General features: G+C 42.2%; 1 pseudogene; it reads right to left on the bottom strand.

Moving 5' to 3' along the window:
• Positions 1-246: 246 nt before the first annotated feature.
• Positions 247-6,007, bottom strand: LOC120020429 (annotated as a pseudogene).
• Positions 6,008-6,278: the final 271 nt, after the last annotated feature.

Genomic DNA, 6,278 nt, shown 5'->3' with positions numbered 1-6,278 from the left:
AGATAGAGCTGGACAGAGAAAGAGAGAGACCGACCAAGCTAGAAAGCCTTTTACCTCTACAGGAATCAAATAGAAAGAAGCCTTTTACCTCTACAGGAATCAAATAGAAAGAAGCCTTTTACCTCTACAGGAAAGTTTTTTTGATTAAATTTGAATGAAAATTGCACTTTTTATCCCCGAAAAAACTTAGCATCACTGTGTGACCAAAATCACAGTAGGTAAACCACTCTTTCAGCCCAAAAAAGGTATGAAAAACCACACAATTTAATTCAAGGAATTTATATAAAAAGACATTAATCTTGCTCAATTACAGACATGGCAGGAAGAAAAACAGAGTGCTTCTGACATTCACAGTCAATCCATTGCATGCAAATCCACTCTATTCATACTTTTGGGCACATTTTAAGAAGACAACCTGTCATCACAGCAGTTTCTAATTCACGTGTTCCATTCGAGGGCTATTTTGGATGCAGAGAATGAAAGCAATTAAAAGTGAGCCAGGATTCAGAGGGCATGCGTGGGTTGGACTTTGGTGTGTAAATTGAAATGAGAGAATACAGTATTGAAAAATGGTAGTATGTGCCTCATAAGCCAGAGATAGGTGCTGGAAGGTAGGACTTTGTAAGTGAATAGCTGTTGTTAGGGTCATTCATGAGTTTAGTTTTACCATGGCACATGTGATTGTGTGCCTATACAGGGCTTTGGTAAATCTGCTATTTAAATACAGAGTTCAACCTTGAAAAACAATAGGGTCATAAAATAGATGGACTCCAATCCACTCGGAGAACTCAGCTAAAAACAATTTTGTTTGATAAACAGAATGGCCATGCAAATGTCTCCATCTTCTGGTAAAATGTTATTTGTCACATGCGCCAAATACAACAGGCGTAGACCTTACAGTGAAATGCTTACTTACAAGCTTTAACCAACAATGCAGTATAAAAAATAAATCTATATAATGTTCACAAAGTATTTTGTTTTCATACCTGCAACAGAATGGTTTCTTATTTGCAAATGTAGCAACTAAACTAGCTACATGTGGATGTAACACTGTATAGCCTTGCCCCAGAGGTGGAGTCAGGAAAGCTGCAGTACCTAGTGAATTCACACAGATGCTATTCATAAAAAATAAGTGGAAATTGCACTTTCACATACACACACACACACAGTAGTACACTAAAACTAATGTGTATATTTAGGAAGTACCATGCTTTTAAAAACATCCCTCAAATTCAATTCACATTGTAGCAGCTCAAATCCCACCCCTGCATCATGTGTTAAGCTATCGTTAAACAAATGATCCCCTCATAGTTACCCTGTCTAGCATAATGTAAATGTTCTGTAGGAATGAGCAACTAAAAGAAGAAACCTCACAGGATCAAGGTTATTGTGCTACAATGAAAATTACTTATATGAAGAAAACCCTCCTGATTCATCCCTGTACCTTCACCAGCAATCATATCCCACAGGTGTCAAGAAGAACGACAACTACAGAGTGTTCCAACACATTTGTTCCTTTCCACACCAGGCATCGATGCCAATCAAAGGCACCCATATCTTAGCAACAAAGTGAAGCTGGGCACATGGCTTTTCCTTGTCCAACTTATTAGCACTTTCTATGATAGAAAATGCAAGGACTGACTTATCTTTTTACAAATACTATTTATTTTTAAATGTTGAAAGGAGTTTGTAGGAGAAACTGGTGGGCTTTGTAATATTGTCTTGTCCCAGATTGTGCGGTCCTCTCATCTGTGTTTGTTTGGTCTTCAAGGCTTGTGGTCATCTTGTGTGTTTGTCCTTGATCATCTGTGTATGAACATAATGTAGTGAGTGTAAATATCTGTGTGTGTTTTTCAGTGTTTTTCAGCAGAGTCCCATGCCGGCAGTTTCGCCACCAGGGCTTGGTGGTCCACCTTGACGCTGGCTAGCAGACCACCATTGTTGCCCGCCACTCCCGAATAGTCTATCTCCTCGCCCTTCAGTGTGGTCATGTGACCTCCCAGGGCTGTGAGCAGGGCATTGCCGGCACAGATGTCCCACTTCTTGATGAAGGTCACGTGGATGTACATGTCTGCCTTCTCAATGTCCTCATCACTGGGGTCCAGCAGAGCAAGCACCTTATAGCCTATGGAGAGTAGAAAATACAAGATCAACATCCACAAAAGTGAAATAAATTGTGTAAATACCTGACAGGGTGTTATTCCAATCATTTAACACCTATTAAAAAACTGAAGCCCACAGAAATTGGTATACTTATAAAAATGGCAAATGAAAGCCTAATCGTATGACGCATTCACAGCACGCCCAAGACTACTTCCATGGCCAGATAATGATTAAGAAATTATACATTTGGGTGAACTAACTTCACACAAACAAAAGTGCAGTACCTGCGCCCCCTGCTGGGAGGATGACTGTTGTGTTCCCGAAGGCCTCCTCGATGAAACCCTTCACCTTCCCAGCGTGCGACCTGAACACAATGACCTTGGGGGAGTTCATGTTGTAGCTGGTGCGAGGCTTCAAGTTAGACCCGTCACCAACTAAGGCCCAGGCTGTGGACAGGAACATATGTATTGTGTAGAGCAAGGGTATTCAAATCTTCCCCTATGAGGCCTAGAGTACTGCTGGTTCTATTCTACCTGATAATTATTTGCACACACCTGGGCTGCATTTACACATGCAGTCCAATTCTGATTTCAAATTGGTCTTTTGCGCAATCAGATCAGCTCTGAAAAAGATCTGATGTCATTAGTTAAGACCAATTACTGAAAAAAATAAAAAGACTGCCTGTGTAAGTACTCCAGGTCTATATCAGTCCCTGATTAGAGGTTATGAAATAATTAGCTTTGGTTCTGGACTGGACACCCGAATAGCAGAACTGTGCTCTACGGCCTGTCTATGCCTCCTGTACCATCGGGACTCAATGCAGCCATTCACCAACAAAGCCACCTTATAGTGAGCTCCCCTCCTGGGTGATTTCTCAAAGGAGTGACTTAGCGTCTGATGTCACTAGTGGTGAACAACAAGGATTTTGAGTCGACTCAGACTCTTGCTATCGGAGTCGACACTCTCTCGACGCAAGACTCAAATTTGACAAAACAGACCAAAATTAGCTCAAATTAGCTACGGCTGCCATGTCAGAGCGGGCACTCACACGAATTAACTAGGTGATTGATTAGCGATGCATATGGAGCAGTCTGACAATCTCTACTAAGCAAAATATTCAAGGCTAATCAGTAACCTACGTCAGCCTAGCTGCCAAGGCAACAAACAAAATAAATGACCATTCCGACTCTTGGTGGACAAGGAGTTAGAGGAATCTACTCTTTTGGAGTAGACTCTCCACCACTAGCTGTCAACCGCCCACTCACTTATTTCATACAGTAGAACAGTGTTGCTTTGTCCTGAGCCCCAATTATGTCTCTCCCCCTTCTCTCCAAAACTTGCACTTGTTCACCCCCCACAGATGTAAAAGCATTAGACTGGTGTAGAAAATACTGTGGACATTTAGTCTTCTCAACAATCCAATGCTTTAAACCATTGAGGGGGAGTGAGACACACTAAGTACAGTCCGACAGTGACGCATACACACACCTGTGTATCCTGTGAAAGGTTTGTGGATCACACCTATTACAGGTTTCCCATCGACAGCCACACACACCATGGTCGTGACATACTTGAGCAGGTTCTCTGTCAAAGGGATACAGAGAAAACAATGGGATCAAGAAACAAGACAGGTTAGTAAACAAGACACAGCTTAGGAAACTGCTTAGGAAACAGGACACTGCTAAGATGGCTACACTGTACCAGAGTCTAGGTAACCACCCCACCGTCTCATTTCAAACACCCACACAAAGAGCAGTGGAGCTCACTCATAGGCTCTCTAAATTGTCATCCCCCCCATTGTCCTTATCTACATTGAACACTGGAATAACATGACTGGTGAAAGCTAGTCCATCTGTTGGCCTCCATATTGTTTTGAAACATTTACTGTCGGGCCCCATTTTGACATTGCATTTAACATTCACATTGGAGCCCTGAAAGGCTCTGCATTTGGCCAAAACATTGAATGGTCAAAAGCTGCCCTGAGAACAGACCTCTGAGTGGCATCCAGGGGGTCTATCCAGACTGTGATGCTGTCAGCAGGCACCTCCCTGCCACCCTCCACGATCTGCAGGAGGTCAGCAGGGATGTCTCTGTTCCACACACCCAGCTCATTAGCTGTCTCATCATGCTCTTCAAAGTTCACCTGCAAGGGGACAGAACACATCAGCTTGTAAAACGCATTGTTATGAATACTATGAAGACTAAGACTGATTGACAACCTAAAAGAGAGACCAATGCCTATTATGTGATTGATGCTGTAAAATAAAAGGGTCAAATATTGCCATATTACCTCAACTCCACGATAATGAAAATTCTTAATCCCTTACTTTTTATTACAAAGTATGGATTTCAGCAAACAAAGGAAGGCATGCAACTACAGAGGGCAAACATGGGTACATGGTAAGGGTTTAAATGCTTGAAATATTGACTGAATAGAGACTCGAAGGAGTCGGAGGTTAATTTCAAAAACTCTAGTCGGCACTCAACTCCGTGGATAAAATCATCGTAGAGATATTTCGCAAGGGCGAAATATCTCTTGCGAAATATCAAGGGTGTGCCTTTGATTACATTACAAACTCTCTGGGGCATAGGCTAGCGGTGTCCCATAATCTTACGTTGTTTATTTACTTGTAGTCAATGGAACTACTATCAGTCGTATGAATCAGTAGGTAAAGAATCACTAAGTATAGTACACTGGTACACAGTTAAGTGAAAGCATCAACAAGCTAACGTTACTCATGTCTATATTGATTAACATAAATAGTATATATTTGGGGTCAAATAACCTCCTTACCTGTACATATGGATAACTGTTAGGTGTTCTTGATAAGGTAGTATATCTTTCTGTGAGAGTTCAAGTCCCCCAGAGTGAGCTTTTCGCTTGCCCCTTCCTTGGTTTCCCCCTTGGTCTTCTCGCCCGCCCTGAACTGCAGCCTCTACTGAAAGCGCGAGCAGGTCCCGGAGGTCCACGGTTTTCTTGGAAGTGAAAGCAGCTATCCGGCTGGATATCACTCCAGCATAGAGGTGGTAGATCACGCTGAGTCCCAATAAGCAAAACACGGCCACTAAGTGGCGATAGACGGATTCCCATCGGAGCCATGGGTTTAGTTCATCAGCTAGCTAACGTAGGGTTTTGACCAGAGGCGGCGCCTCCTCTTGACAATGCTTTGTTCCGCTTGAAATTTGCAGAGTAGAGCTAAACGTTTTCTACAGTCCGCTAGCAGGGTTCTCGACACCCACCCGCCAACAATCTCCCAGACATTTTCTCCGCGTGCCCATGTTAAAAATCAATGGCCCGTACGAACTTCTGTCGAATTCGTTGATGGTGAAAACCCACTGTAACGAACACTTGGCTGACGTTAGCTGACTAAATGTCACACACAACCTTCGGTCAGTGTTCGTAAATGCAAGACATGACGATGCTTGCTAGCTAGTTATCATTTCAGGTAATTTACATCTCTTGCTAATGTGCAGTTGTAAAATGTACCTAAGAGTTGATGGGTTACCGCGTTGGCTGGCTAGCTAGCTAACTGAAGATCTATCGTCAGGAGTCAAGTGAAATGTCAACAACAAAAATGGCCTTTATCATACAGTTAAAAACGACTACAGTAATGTCAGCGGTGGAAAAAGAGCAACAAACCTATCAATTCAGTTTTGCTCCACGTCATAGTGTTGCCAACTATTTTTCAGTGAGATCCGTTAGATTACATTTGAACGTTACAGCATTATGCACAGCTGTTGTCCGCGTTTTCGCCTCCCCAAATGTGCAACTTGTGCTGCGTCCACGTTCTAGTTGGAATTAGATAACTCGTGCATTTCCGATTTAACTGGTTGTATATCCGCGTTTACCATTTAGCAAATCGGATTTAGCAAATTTTCGACTTTTCTAGTTCCGACTAGCACGGCAACGGTATATGAATCACGTACTGTCGGCAGGGTCAGAGTTCAAAGATAAATTATTGTTTATTTTTCGGGTCATGCATATCACATAGCCTTTCGAAATACATTTTTTTCAGCAAATAAAAGTTAGCATTTTACATTTTGGTAATTTAGCTGACGGTCTTATCCAGAAGGTCAGTGCATTCAACTAAGGTAGGTAAGACAACAACACAATCATTGCTAGTAAAAACTTTCCTGCTAGTACTAGTAAGACTAGTGTTAGTGCAAAGCCTTTT

The sequence above is a fragment of the Salvelinus namaycush genome, chromosome 25 (assembly GCF_016432855.1).
Source record: "Salvelinus namaycush isolate Seneca chromosome 25, SaNama_1.0, whole genome shotgun sequence".
Taxonomy (NCBI): domain Eukaryota; kingdom Metazoa; phylum Chordata; class Actinopteri; order Salmoniformes; family Salmonidae; genus Salvelinus; species Salvelinus namaycush.
Note: the sequence above shows the minus strand (reverse complement) of the source record. Positions and strands in the feature narration are given on the sequence as shown.